A 14388-nucleotide genomic window follows, 5' to 3' on the forward strand; every position below is an offset into this window, starting at 1 on the left:
TGATGTATCATTGCATGACTGAATATGGCTTTTATTTTTCTTTTCTATTGATTATTTGGTGGGGTGTAAAATTCTCGGTTGAAAATCATCTTTCCTCAGAAATTGGAAGGCTTTACCCCTAGTGTTTTCTGGCATCTAGTATTGCTGATGAGAAACCTGATACTATGTTTATTCTCATTTCTTTGTAGGTGACCTGCCTTTTCTCTCTGAAATTTATGTATATAAAAATATATTTATCTTTATATATTTATATATAAATATCTTTATATAAATATATAAATCTATTTATCTTATATTAATATATATTTATTTTTAGTGTTTGAAAATTTTATGTGGATGTGTCTAGTTAATCAGTCTATTTTTAGTCATCCTTCTGAGAATGTGGTACTCCTTTCAGTCTGAAGACGTGTATTTTTTGACTTACAGAAGGTTTTCTTTAATAATTATATCCTTTTTGTAGTCTTTGTTCTCTTTTTCTGGAGCTTGTATTAGTTGGGTAATGGACATTCTGGTTTGGTCTCCATCTCATATTTTCTTCCATATATATTCATACTTTATGTGTATTGTACATGTCTGTATTTCTCTACCTTCTGAGAATTTTCTTCAACTTTACCTACCAACTCTTCTATTGAACTTTCTGTATTGGCAATTATATTTTAAACGCTGGCTTCTACTAATTCTTTAGTTATACTTTGAAAAATAGCATCTTGTTCTTTTTTTATAAAGATACAGTCTCTTCTAAAATCTGAAAAGGTGTCAACGTTTAAAAAAAGGTCTCTTTGGGGCTTCCCTGGTGGCGCAGTGGTTGAGAGTCCGCCTGCCGATGCAGGGGACGCGGGTTCATGCCCTGGTCCGGGAAGATCCCACATGCCGTGCGGAGTGGCTGGGCCCGTGAGCCATGGCCGCTGAGCCTGTGTGTCCGGAGCCTGTGCTCCACAGCGGGAGAGGCCACGACAGTGAGAGGCCCGCGTACCGCAAAACAAAAACAAAAACAAAAACAAAAAAAAGCTCTCTTCTATTAGCTCTGAGTTTTCTCTCCTCCTCTTCCCCTCCCTCCTTCCCTCCCTCCCTCCTTCTCTTTCTTTCTCTCCCTCCCCCTCTCTTTTTTCCCTCTGTCTGTCGTAATATTTTTCTGTCACGGTACAAGCTTTTCTCAAATTTGGGGACAGAAAGGCTCCTTTTATATCAGTATGGCTTTTTGACTGTCATGCTTTGCTCAAGCAAGTCCCTAGAGAGCTAACCAGTACAGGGGTGGAGAGTAAATGCCAGCTCTGGGAGGCCTTTATTTTGAAGCACTAACGCTTGCACTAGTCAACTTAATTCTCCCAGGACAGTTTGTCCGATTTCCTTGAAGAAGAACGTTCTGATTTTTGCCTGGGTTTAGCTATGGGCAGTTCTTTGTGAAGGGGCAGGAAAAGAGTGGGGATGTGTGAATTGTCCTCTATATAGATCTTCAGTCATACGCTGTTTTTAGCGGCACGTCTCACTTCCATCATCCTGGTACCTGCCTTCTTTAAATCCAGAGTCTCCTTGGAGCTCTGCTGGGTAGATTGCTCCCACCCCAGCTGTAGCATAAATCCCAAACTGTGGCTTCTTTTCTCTCCTTCTTCAATCACCAGACTTCCGTGTATTTTCCATCTTCTAGACTTTTGCTGAACTCTCTTGAGTGCTCGTGATCTTTGCAGTGTTCTTGGGTTATTGCGAGTTTATATCATTTTAATACTTTTTTCTTTTCATTTTAATGGAGTCCAGAAAGGAGAGGAAATAACTTTTCTTAGCCTATTGTCTTGAACTGGAAGCCCTCTCACTATCTTTTGGAGTTTATTAATTCACCAATACTTGTTGAACACATACTATATACCAGGTGCTGGCTTAGGCACTAGAGATGCAAACTGGAATCAGATATAGTTTTTCAGATATACATCTAGTGTTTCTAGATCTAGAAGGAGACAGATGTTTAACAAGTAACTGTGTGTTGCAGTGTTGAAAGTGAGTAATAAAAGCACATACAAGATGATGAAGATCGCAGAAGGAAGAACAGTTAATTCTGTTGGCAGTAGAAGGGAGGTTACAGAATAACCAAGTATACCATTTAAGAAGTTTCTATATCTTTCAGGCCACAGCAGTCTGAAGACAAAGTGGTGTCATATTATCAGGAACAAAAAAGTCACCATTTCTATAGCTCAGAGGTCCCCAACCTTTTTGGCACCAGGGACCGGTTTCGTGGAAGATAATTTTTCCACTGACGGGGGCGGGGGGGCGGTGCGGAGAGGGATGGTTCAGGAGGTAATGCGAGTGATGGGGAGAGATGGGGAACGGAAGATGAAGCTTTGCCCGCTTGCCCGCCGCTCACCTCCTAATGGGCAGTTCGGTTCCTAACAGACCGTGGACTGCTACCGGTCCGCGGCCAGGGGGTTGGGGACCCCTGCTCTAGCTGATGTAAGACTTCGGTTGAGTAGCTCCAATGGCAGAGTGAGACACAAACCATGGTACAGGTAGTATGGGAGAGATAATCCCAGGAAGCACAATGAGGAAGTAGGGAGGATGAGACAGGAAAGGAAGAAAATCCAGTACAGGTATTTTATTGAGCTGATTGCTGCTGTGGGCAACTGGGGCTCTGAAGAAATTTGTAGAAAGCACCTAAAGTAATTTTTTAATGGGCAGGAAGCTGGGGCATTTATCAACTGTTGAGGGTTGCTTTGGGAGGTGTTATTTCTCTTTCTCTTCTGGGCTATGGCTACGTGCAGGCTCAGTCATCTTCCTTGGTTTTGGAGAAAATCCCTGAGCAGAAAAGCTGGGGATGCTCTGGTAGGAGCTTGAGTTGGAATCTGGCGTTGCACGGAACTGTACAGAATCTGGTGGGCTGAAGGGAGTGTCAAGGACCGCAGAAACACTTTGCTGCAGACCTCCATCTCCCCCTCAAGAGTTTCTGATACTGTGCAGGGCAACCTCATGTGCGATTGCAAACATGTGGCCAGAGGCCTGTGCAGTAGTAGCTGATGTGAGAGCCCCACAGAGCTCCTCACATCTGTGGTGGCCACTGGCCCAGTGTGACTCTTCAGTCTGCTGCCCCCATCTCTGCCGTCTCCCACTGAGCCATATCACGGCCACACTGTGTCAACATCAAACCACCGAGGGTGGGAAGAATCCCGTCTGCCTGACTTTGTACCCTAACACTCTGACTTTGATCCTAAAAGCATTAAGGCATTGAGAATCTAGGAAACGTCTGTGAAGCTGCAAATGTCACCTGGAAGAGGAACACCTCGATCCACTGGGACTTCTTCCTGCATCATCTGGGGTCAGTTAATATGTTTTGTACCAGAGAGCACAGAGTTGAGGGAGTATGAAAGCAGATGGGTATGTTTTGTTGTGGGAATCAGGAGTCTAGACATATCTGGGAGGAAATGAGTGCTTTCTCTTCCCTTTTGAGATCCAGGCAGGAAAGGCAAGGAGTGTGAAGAAGGGAACTAGCATGCTGAGGGGCTTCTATGTGTCTGATGTTTTCTAATATTAGATCTCATTTAACTTTTATAGCACTTCACACTACTGTGAAGAAGTAAAGGTTATTATTTCCAAGGCAATCGAAGCAACAAAAATTCAGAGAGAATAAAGCGTTTTTCGAAGGCTACAGGTTTAGGAAGAAGCAGAGGCAGGATTTGAACCCTGGTCTATTTAGTTCTATAATTTGATCAACCATAGAGCAGCTGAAAGGAGGAAAGAAGGGAGAAAAATCAAATGTTAAATTAATTAAATTGGAGGAGAACACTTGCCACAGATTTTTTTTTTTTTTTTTCTTTTGCGGTACGTGGGCCTCTCACTGTTGTGGCCTCTCCCGTTGCAGAGCACAGGCTCCGGACGCGCAGGCTCAGCGGCCATGGCTCACGGGCCCAGCCGCTCCGCGGCATGTGGGATCTTCCCGGACCAGGGCACGAACCTGTGTCCCCTGTATCGGCGGGCAGGCTCTCAACCACTGCACCACCAGGGAAGCCCTTGCCACAGATTTTGATTCCAGTTTGCACTCTGAACCATCTAAGTGGTCCCCAAAATAAATTCCATGGGTATAAGCAACCGTTCATGTGAAAAAGGCCTGGGGGATTGAGCTGACCTCAAGTTCAGCAAGTCATCAAGTGGCTGCTGCTACTACTAAGAAGGGAAGGTGTTCTTACCTGGCAAAATAGAATTACAGGGGAATTGTAGGAGGTCATAGACCTACTGTGCTTTGTTCTGTTTAGAATTTACCTGGAAGTCCAGGTCACCACATTTCAAGTGATACTAGGAGACTTTCAAATCAGTGTGTTTGCTAAAAGAACCAATAGGAAGCTGGTGGTTTAAAAAAAATCTGATGTGCAAGGTGTATTGTGGGCACCAGATATTAAGCTGGAGGAAGAGAACACTAAGAGATACATGGTGGCTGTTTTCAGATATGTAAAGGATTTGTAACCCAAGACAGTGGATCGAAAATTACGAAGGGAAGAAAGCACTTATTTACTGAGACCTACTGTGTACCAGCCACTGCTCTGGGACAAGTATTTGGACTCAACCTAAGGAAGATGGGAAAAAAGCTGACATGTCCATCATTACGGTAGGAATTCTCTCAAAGTGGGCAACTGGACATACCAAACAAAGACCCAGTTAGTGCTAGACTAAGATCTTGTAGAAGGAATTTCAGCATAAGGCAAGCAGTTTGCATGGAAGATGAATGCCTTCTCAGATCTATCTGTTCACCGTTAATAAATGTGTGGATAATCTTGGCCACTTATCACTCTTCAAGATCATTGAGAATAGGACACCCATCAATCAGATATATTAAAGTGAAAATTAAAAAAAGAAAAAAAGGGAATTCCCTGGTGGTCCAGAGGTTAGGACTCCGTGCTTTCACTGCCGAGGGCGTGGGTTCGATCCCTGGTCAGGAAACTAAGATCCCGCAAGCATGCAGGGCGTGGCCAAAGGAAAAAAAAAAAGTGAAAGTAAAGCTTCTCTGAGACAAGGATTAAAAATTCTAAGATCTTCCAGAAAGAAAGCAGATCACATACAAAGGAACATGAATCTTGAAATGAGAACTGCAAATTGAGCAATGAGATACCACTTTACAGTGATAAAATGAACAAAAAATTGCAAGGCTTGGTGATTCCAAGTGTCGGTCAGACAATTTCACACAGGGAAAGATAAACTTTTTTGTGCTTCTGACGGGAAGGTGAGCTGTCACAGCCATTCTGGAAACCAGTCTGTGGCTCCGTCGTGAAACTGAGAAGAATACATATTCTCTACTACACGATTCCCTCTCTAGTCATATGCCCCAGAGAGACTCTTGCACAGGTCTATAGAGATGGCATAGGAGAATTATGTTTTTTTGCAGTCGTTTGTGGTGGTAGGCAGTTGGAAGGGACTTTGTCTATTGCAGTGAGAATGAGTAAGTAAACCAAGGTGGACATCTAGTATGGAATATATACTATAATGCAGTCACAATTCAATGAACTAGATGTACCTATGGTTTAACATGGATTGAGCTTTAAAACATAGTGAAAAAGGGAAGAAAGTGAATAAGATTTATGCAGTATCATTTGCAATATGAAAAATAAGAATACGTGTGTAAAAAACATTATCTTTCAGGGATACATACAGATGCAAAGATTAACTATACACATTAGAGTGGGCAGGGAATGGGAGTGAGGATGTGATGGGGAAAAAGAGGCACAATAGAATAAGGTAAGAGACAGTGGTGCTCAGAGAGCATGCCAACCTCTGTACCTCTGATGATGTGCTGTGAACTGAAAAAGTTTACAACCTTTTTTCTTACACAGCAAGGAAAATATAATTTGTGCTTTTTGTAAGCCTAGGTGAAATCATAACTTATGTGTTGTTCTGCTTGCCAATTTATTTTTTAATTGTATGTTCACTTGTTTAATATTTAACAATTTTTATGGAGCATCCACTGCTCAACATATATATACCTGGTACAGTTCTAGGGCTCGAAGCACAGGGAATACAGCTATGAATGACACGCCCACAGGATAAATACCTAGAAGAAGCATTGGGTCAGAGGGTAAGCACAACTAAAATTTAATAGATATTGCTAAATTGTCCTGAAAATGTCTATACCAACTGGTATTTTTTATTAGGTGAGGTATTTTTGATGTGGTATTAATAGGGGCACTTTCCAATTATTTGTTTCTCTAAATGTGGATGAAAGGGAGTGAGAGGAAGGGAGTTAGGAAGAATCCTAAGGAAAGATGGGATTTGAGCCGTACATTGTGTGTGAGCTGAGACAGCCCTGACAGAGCAATGTCTGATGTGTATGAGAGGCACATGCTCCCCAGGCCTCCTCATCCCAGCCCAGCCTCTCCTGACCTGGGCATTTCCCTCTTGGGTCATTTGGCAGTGGGCTCTGACATCAAGCACCTGCCATGGCAGGGGGAGAGGAAAACCCATCTCATGATTATTCCTTACCCATTGTTACCTTAGCAGGAGTGCAGCATCTGTGCCGTGGGCCGGCACCCCTACCAGGCTTCCGATGTGCTTTCCATCCAACTGCCACAGCCCTAGATGGCAACCCCTGGGCTCCACCCAGAGCTCGTGGCGGAAACAGGATGTAATGCTTCCAAGCGGGGTGAGCAGCAATGGCTTATCTGCAGTGGTCAGTGAGGCAGACAGAAACATTCTCCGTGACCTTCCTTCCTTTGCGTGTTTGAAAACCAGGACCCTACCCCCCTTTATGGAGGAGGCAACTGAGGAGTTGTAACGAAGTGGGGTATAAACATGAAGTGTTTGTGTTTCTTCCAGTGACTGATTTCTGAAGTGTTCAGCTGAATTCCCATTCCCCACCCTTTAGCATCTTTGGCAGATTCCATAACTCTCTGCTCTCTTTCGGTAATAAAAATTTCAGTCCATTGTGGTTTAAAGTGTCAATCTCAGAATCTCGGACTCAGTTTAACTCTAATCTCCTCCCTCGTCCCAACCACGGGTTTGAGCTGAGGCTTGGGAGATCTGGGGCAGGAGTGTATAAACTGTCTTTTCACTTTCCCACAAATCCAGCACTTTGGAATAGAGAGGGGGCTGATAGGCAGGAGTAGGGTGGCAATGGAGGAGAAACAGTCTACAGTCTACAGTCGTCTGACCCTTTCCTGGGTCAACCAGTATGTTTTTCTATAGGGAGTCATCTTGTCATTTGGGGGTTGGACAATTCTTAGCATAGAACTGTTCTGTACATTTCAGAATACTTAACACTTTCCCCCTTGACCTCCACACAGATTCCCATAGCACCTTTCAGTCTTTATGACGTACAACACTTTCCAAAACACCTCCTACAGGAGCCATTCTGCCCTGGTTGAGAACCACTGGAACCTTCTTGGGTTGGGGCCAAGGAGAAGGGACGGAGGACCAAGATCTTAGATTCCTGGGCCTGAGTCGGGGGCGGAAGGAATCCTGCTTGTCTTCTGGTTGGGTCTGGCTTCGTTTGGATCTTTCTGCTGCTGTGTGTCAGTCTCTGTAAAAGAGGCTGTGATTGAAAATCTAAGGCTGTTGTTCATCTTCTTTTGGACCTTTCTATTGTTGAGGACGAACTTAGAGAGGGTAGCTGTGTCTTCCTTTGCTCCCAACAGTGATTCATGCTTCCAGCACTTTCTCAGGGGAAGGGGTAGCCCTAGGGTAAATGGGTTCACTTCCCTTCACCTGAAAGCCCCTTGAGCAGACCCCCAATTCTGCTCCTCCGTCTAACTCCGTGCTCCTGTAACGCTATGTCCTGTGCAGTAGCCGTGGGAACCGCTAGAGCACTCTTGAGAAACCTCTCATAGGTTGCCTCCATCTTCTTCCCAGCAAGGATTTTGCCTTCATAAATCTCCGGAAGAGCATGAGACACCAAGCTCTACATTCACGGATGTCTCCAGACTCTAGGGGAAGCATGTCAAGTACATCAAGCTCTCCCAGGAGACACCTTACAACGCTCTACTTGGATGGCAATCCCAGGATGGGACTGAAGATTGTAAGGGTGAGGTGCCAGCTTCCCGTTTTTCATATACCCGCAGCCTCTAAACGTGATTATCTTGCAACCTGCCCATCTCTTGGCTTTATGAGGAATGGGGAAGCACACCGCTCCGGTTCTAAAAATATTTCTCCCCAAGAACCCATGAGGTTGGTAGACCTCAATTCCAACTCTGTATCCCCTCTCTTTCTTTTAGATTACCTTGGAAAAGGTTCTGTGCATGTACGGGGTGGGGAGGTTGGGGTGATGTTGGTAATGGTAGTAGGAAATTAGTAGTTCTGGTGATTTTCAGAAAGCCCTTTGTCAGCTCACTTTAATGGGTGGTGTATTTAGGTCCTTTTTTGTCCTCGGCCATGAACCCTGTCCCTATTCCAGGGCAACAGGAAAAGTCCTACTCAGCCTCTTCTGATATAAGAACAGCCTGCGAGGGGAAAACTTCCAGAGTTTTGACACTAGGCCTGATGCCAGATGTAGAAACTGGAGGATAGGACCACATTCTCAGAATTAAACAAAGAGGAAAGGAAAGCTCCCCCTCCATAGCCTAAGAGCCCACATTTATCTCCGTTGGCTGTTGGTCTCTCCTTTTAAATATTCTATGGCAGGTGGAGAACGAAAGAAGAAAATACGTGTCGAGAGAACAAATCGAGGTAGAAAGACCATCTGCGGGGAAGAAAGAGATGGTCTGCTGCTCTCTGTGCTTAAGGAGTATGGAATGGCTGGGAACTTCCCGAGGTGGAAGTGAGGTTCCATCTTCTGATACCACAGGAGGACAAACATTTACAACTAAAACCCTTCCAACTGTCTGTCCATCCATCCACCCACCCATCCACCCAACAGGTGTTATTATATGTCTACTCTGAGACAGGTACTTAATTATTTTCATTATTAATGAAAATAATCTTTGTGCCATGACTTTTCTCTCCTTCTATACCTGCCTCATATGATCTTCCTGTCTAGGTATAGAACTATTAGGACCATATGTTCCTAGATACCTTGCCGGGCAGAGGCCCCATTACGGAGCAAAGTGGACCAGGGAAGATCCCTAGGGGCTAGAGTTTTGGGGCTGCTGATCTCCTGAAGTTCTTAATAAGTAATTTAATTCCTCTTTGTTTTTTTAATTTATAAAATGAGATATAAATGTAATTCAGATTTTTTTTCTATTTGGTAATTGTGAGCTTTAGAGAAAAGGATCTGAATTATACAATGACTGTGTGTATCAGTGACGTAGAGAGATATACGTATACTCAGCTATAGATGCAGATATTATTATTCCTGTTATTTAGATGAGGAAACAGAATGTCAGAGGGGTTAAGTCTTACCTAAGGACTCAGAGTACTGGTAAGAGTCTGTATTTGAATTTCACACCATAATGCCTCTAAGTCAGTAGGGAAGATAAGTTAAAGGGAAGGAAGATAAGTTAAAAAAGAAGAAAGGGAAGATAAGTTAAAAAAGAAGAAATCACATGTATTCCACAAAACATATGAGGCCTTCAGAACACTATCCTTATGGCAGTGCTTTGGGGAGGATACTGAGGAGTTCATTATTTGTGTGATTTAAAATTTGTGTCTATAACTGGTGTTTGCTTTTCTTGTTATTGTTTTCATGTCTGCTTCTTAGTAATATAGTTGGCTTAACATCTTTGTAAGAACTTCCCCATTCCCAGAGCCTCATGGGGGCCAGACTCCCTTCTTTTGCTTCTTCCCAGGAGGGCAACATAAAGATTTGTGCTTCACAGATATGACAATAGCAGTTAGTCTCCAAAGATCAACCCAACAGCTCTTAGAATTCATATCCTTCATGGTATTCTCCCCTTGAATCTGGCCCTGCCTCGTACTCACTGTTGACCAATAGAATTTGGTGGAAATGATGCTTCAGAACTTCTGAGGCTAGATCATAAGAAACTTTGCAACCTCTGCTTGGTTTTTGTGGAATCCTTGTTCTTAGGATGCTCCCTTTTCTGAACTCTCCCTGTTGGAACCCACCTGCCATGAAAGACCTAAGTTACGTGTATGGTCATGTATTGGTGCTCTGCCAGTAGCCCTCCCTGGCCTCCCGGCTGACAGCCAGCATCACCTGGCAGCCATGTGAGTGCACCATCTTGGATATGGAGCCCAGCCCCATCATTTAAATGGCTAATGCAGTCAGATAACTTCTGGCCCAGCCATCACATATGACTGTAACTATATGAGAGACCTTAAGCAAAGACTGCCTCACTGAGCTCACTTAACCCACAGAACCATGAGAAAGAAGAATAAATTATAGAGTTTTAAGCCGTTATGTTTAAGGTGGTTTATTACATAGCAGAAGATAACTGGAACAATTCCTCTGGGGAGAGGCCAGACTCCTAGGCTCGAGTTGACCATTGGAGCTTGGGAGTTAGAATCTGGACCTTATTAGCATCTTGACCTCGTGCAAGTTCCTTCCCTTCTTTTTATATCAGTGTGCTCATCTGTAAAATGGAGACAATAATAGTACAGTCCTCATAGGATTTCTGTGAGAATTAAATGTGATGATCTGTGTAAAGGACTTAATGTGGTACCTGGCATTTACTAAGCACGGACTAAATAATTATTGAAATTAGTGGTTTTATGGAAAGTGTCTTCTAAACACAGCCATTAATTACATTTTTCTTTATTTTTGTCTTAGTCTTTTTTCTACCAGTCCTAACCTACCAGATCCCCTGGAAGCCAGACATGCAAACTTTGTGGCAAAGCTGCCTTGTACTATTTTTGCCACAGATTTTAACTGAAGGGTGGATTTTCTGAGTTGACCTGATTATTTCTTGGGTTGAGGGAATATGAACCTTCTCTTCACCCATTTTGATCTCATCTCTTCTTCAAATGCCCTATCAGTTTTGCTTTTCCTTCAGTTTCCTCCAGGGAATTGCTTTTCCTGATCTGACGGGCAGAGGGAATTGAGTGGGTAATTGATGTATAAAGATGACAAGAATGAGGGTCATTGGGATGAAAATGAAAACTGACACTAAAATTGTCCTCTGTGGTCTCTTAATGACTTGTGGCTAAGAGCATTATGCTGTTTCCATAAAAGGGAAGCAAACATATACTAGGGTTTGTTGAAATGCCAAGATGAGCGAGGCTTTCCAGAATAGCAAACATTTTCCTGTGACTTTACAGCTCCTGTAATTATGTTCATGCGGGACCTGGGGGTGCACCATGACCACCAGGAATCCTACCTCCTCCCATGCCCGTACTGTAGATGCCAAGCTTCAACAACAAAATCGCATTGAAACCTTAGCTCTCTGAGCGGTGTGCTCTGTACCTAACCTACCTCCTTCCTCCCCATAGATTTGCTTTTTTTTTTTTTTTTTTTTTTTTACAGTCAGGACATGACTTAGAAGAGAGGGCCAAGTGACTTATGTTGGGAATTTTACGCACACTAGGAATCTACATGTAGGGGTGCGATAGATAAGGAGAAAGATTGCTATATTTCATTTAGCTTTGTTTCTTTGTCTTTGATAGAAAAACGTCTGGTTTAGGTCTTCAATTTGTACCTGAAAGAAATCTAAACCACAGAAATCTTGAAGAAAATTTTATCATCTGAGATATGGGGGAGCGGGGGTGGGGGGGCAGTGACTTATTTTTTGACACTTTACAGCAGAAAATTCCCAGGGACCAGTTACCATGAATCAAACTAGTTACCAGCAGCACACTGGTTACTTGAATGATAGTTTTTTTGGTTTGCCTGAAACTCCGCACTGTGGTTAACACTGTTCGGCTCCACATGAGCTTGGCATACAGTTGGCACACCATAAATGTCTGATAATAGAATGAAAGAATGATACACATCTGCCAGTCACTCAAACCAACTGTGGCTGCTTCTTCTCATCAAGTCGACTTCGATCACGAGTTTTGCCTGTGTTTTTAAACTTGCATCAACCTCTGTAGTTCTAGCTGCTTCTTTTTCCTTTTTATGTCTGGAGACAAAGCCCACATTCTTATTATCTATCTGAGACAGCGGGCCAGGTAATTGAATTTCATATACTGTGGTGTGGAATGAAAGATGAGTCCTGACTCTTACTTCATGAAAAATTATCTATGCTTTGTAATGGTATAATTCTGTTGCATGTTTGTTAACGGTGATCCATATTTCTGAATTCTTGGTGTCTGTGATGGTGGAAAATTATACATTTGGAATAAAAATTTGAAAATCTAGATTTTGAGTAATAGATTTTTGAATCAATAACTAATTTAATAAAAGGCTTATGTTTGAGTTAGTTGCTGTATTTAAGCTCTGTTGATTAGTATGGAAAATCATTACTCACTAAGGGGTGATGGCTTACTGGCTCTAGGAGGGAAAAACTTATGGTCTTAGTGCACTTTTAATCAAATTGATTTCCTTATCAGGAACAAGCATGTTTTATTGACAGTTTTGCCCAAGAGCTTAAAGACTGAACATAATGAGATTTCCTTTGTTTTTGTTTTTTCCAATTTTGAAAGAAAGGCTTCCCCACTGGAGTCTAGAGATTAGCCTCATCTGGTCTACTAGCCATGTGAAGTCTGGAACTGTCAATCTGTGAAATACATGGAAAAAGACATGACTTATCTGTAATCATCTTTCATTTTCCAGTACTCAGTGGTCAAGGTGAAAGTTTGTAGTTTTGGCTTTGGAAGCTTCCATTGCTATTTCCTGTTCTATCCTCATCCTACTTTCAAGTGATTATAGAATATATGTTTCTATAGTCTTTCTTTATTTTAAACCATTCTGCCCCCTACCCCCCAATATTCCCCTGTCCCTAACTCTCTGAAGCTTCAAGTGATAAACTGGCAGGGGAAAATTGATAGATGAACAGAAGGAAAAATAGATCCAATTTATGTTTGTTTTTTTTTTTACATCTTTATTGGGGTATAATTGCTTTACAATGGTGTGTTAGTTTCTGCTTTATAACAAAGTGAATCAGTTATACATATACATATGTTCCCATATCTCTTCCCTCTTAAGTCTCCCTCCGTCCCACCCTCCCTATCCCACCCCTCCAGGTGGTCACAAAGCACCGAGCTGATCTCCCTGTGCTATGCGGCTGCTTCCCACTAACTACCTTACGTTTGGTAGTGTATATATGTCCATGCCTCTCTCTTGCTTTGTCACAGCTTACCCTTCCCCCTCTCCATATCCTCAAGTCCATTCTCTAGTAGGTCTGTGTCTTTATTCCTGTCTTACCCCTAGGTTCTTCATGACATTTTTTTCCCTTAAATTCCATATATATGTGTTAGCATACGGTATTTGTCTTTCTCTTTCTGACTTACTTCACTCTGTATGAGAGACTCTAGGTCTATCCACCTCATTATAAATAGCTCAACTTCGTTTCTTTTTATGGCTACGTAATATTCCATTGTATATATGTGCCACGTCTTCTTTATCTATTCATCTGATGATGGACACTTAGGTTGTTTCCATCTCCGGGCTATTGTAAATAGAGCTGCAATGAACATTTTGGTACATGACTCTTTTTGAATTATGGTTTTCTCAGGGTATATTACCAGTAGTGGGATTGCTGGGTCATATGGTAGTTCCATTTGTAGTTTTTAAGGAACCTCCATACTGTTCTCCACAGTGGCTGTATCAATTTACATTCCCACCAACAGTGCAAGAGTGTTCCCTTTTCTCCACACCCTCTCCAGCATTTATTGTTTCTAGATTTTTTGATGATGGCCATTCTGACGGGTGTGAGATGATATCTCATTGTAGTTTTGATTTGCATTTCTCTAATGATGAATGAAGTTGAGCATTCTTTCATGTGTTTGTTGGCAGTCTGTATATCTTCTTTGGAGGAATGTCTATTTAGGTCTTCTGCCCATTTTTGGATAGGGTTGTTTGTTTTTTTGTTATTGAGCTGCATGAGCTGCTTATAAATTTTGGAGATTAATCCTTTGTCAGTTGATTCATTTGCAAATATTTTCTCCCATTCTGAGGGTTGTCTTTTGGTCTTATTTATGGTTTCCTTTGCTGTGCAAAAGCTTTGAAGTTTTATTAGGTCCATTTGTTTATTTTTGTTTTTATTTCCATTTTCTGGGAGGTGGGGCAGAAAGGAACTTGCTGTGATTTATGTCATAGAGTGCTCTGCCTATGTTTTCCTCTAAGAGTTTGATAGTTTCTGGCCTTACATTTAGGTCTTTAATCCATTTTGAGCTTATTTTTGTGTATGGTGTTAGGGAGGGATCTAATCTCATACTTTTACATGTACCTGTCCAGTTGTCCCAGCACCACTTATTGAAGAGGCTGTCCTTTCTCCACTGTACATTCCTGCCTCCTTTATCAAAGCTGTGACCATATGTGCGTGGGTTTATCTCTGGGCTTTCTATCCTGTTCCATTGATCTATCTTTCTGTTTTTGTGCCAGTACCATACTGTCTTGATTACTGTAGCTTTGTAGTATAGTCTGAAGTCAGGGAG

The 14388-nt window shown here is 42.3% G+C and overlaps 1 long non-coding RNA gene across 2 annotated transcripts in view; it reads left to right on the forward strand.

Moving 5' to 3' along the window:
- Positions 1 to 14388, forward strand: part of LOC113618771 (uncharacterized) — a 167802-nt gene that overhangs the window by 51967 nt on the left and 101447 nt on the right. Inside the window, exons 1-3 of one of the 2 annotated variants that reach the window (XR_003432117.1) lie at positions 4907 to 6607; positions 7813 to 7984; positions 8581 to 8843. The exons of the other annotated variant lie outside the window; for it this stretch is intronic. This is a non-coding gene — a long non-coding RNA (uncharacterized LOC113618771). Of the gene's footprint in view, positions 1 to 4906; positions 6608 to 7812; positions 7985 to 8580; positions 8844 to 14388 lie in introns of those variants that run through there. 2 annotated transcript variants of the gene reach the window in all.

The sequence above is a fragment of the Aethalodelphis obliquidens genome, unplaced genomic scaffold, assembly GCF_003676395.1.
Source record: "Aethalodelphis obliquidens isolate GAN/ISIS:26980383/991018 unplaced genomic scaffold, ASM367639v1 scaffold6, whole genome shotgun sequence".
NCBI classification, from domain to species: Eukaryota; Metazoa; Chordata; class Mammalia; order Artiodactyla; family Delphinidae; genus Aethalodelphis; species Aethalodelphis obliquidens.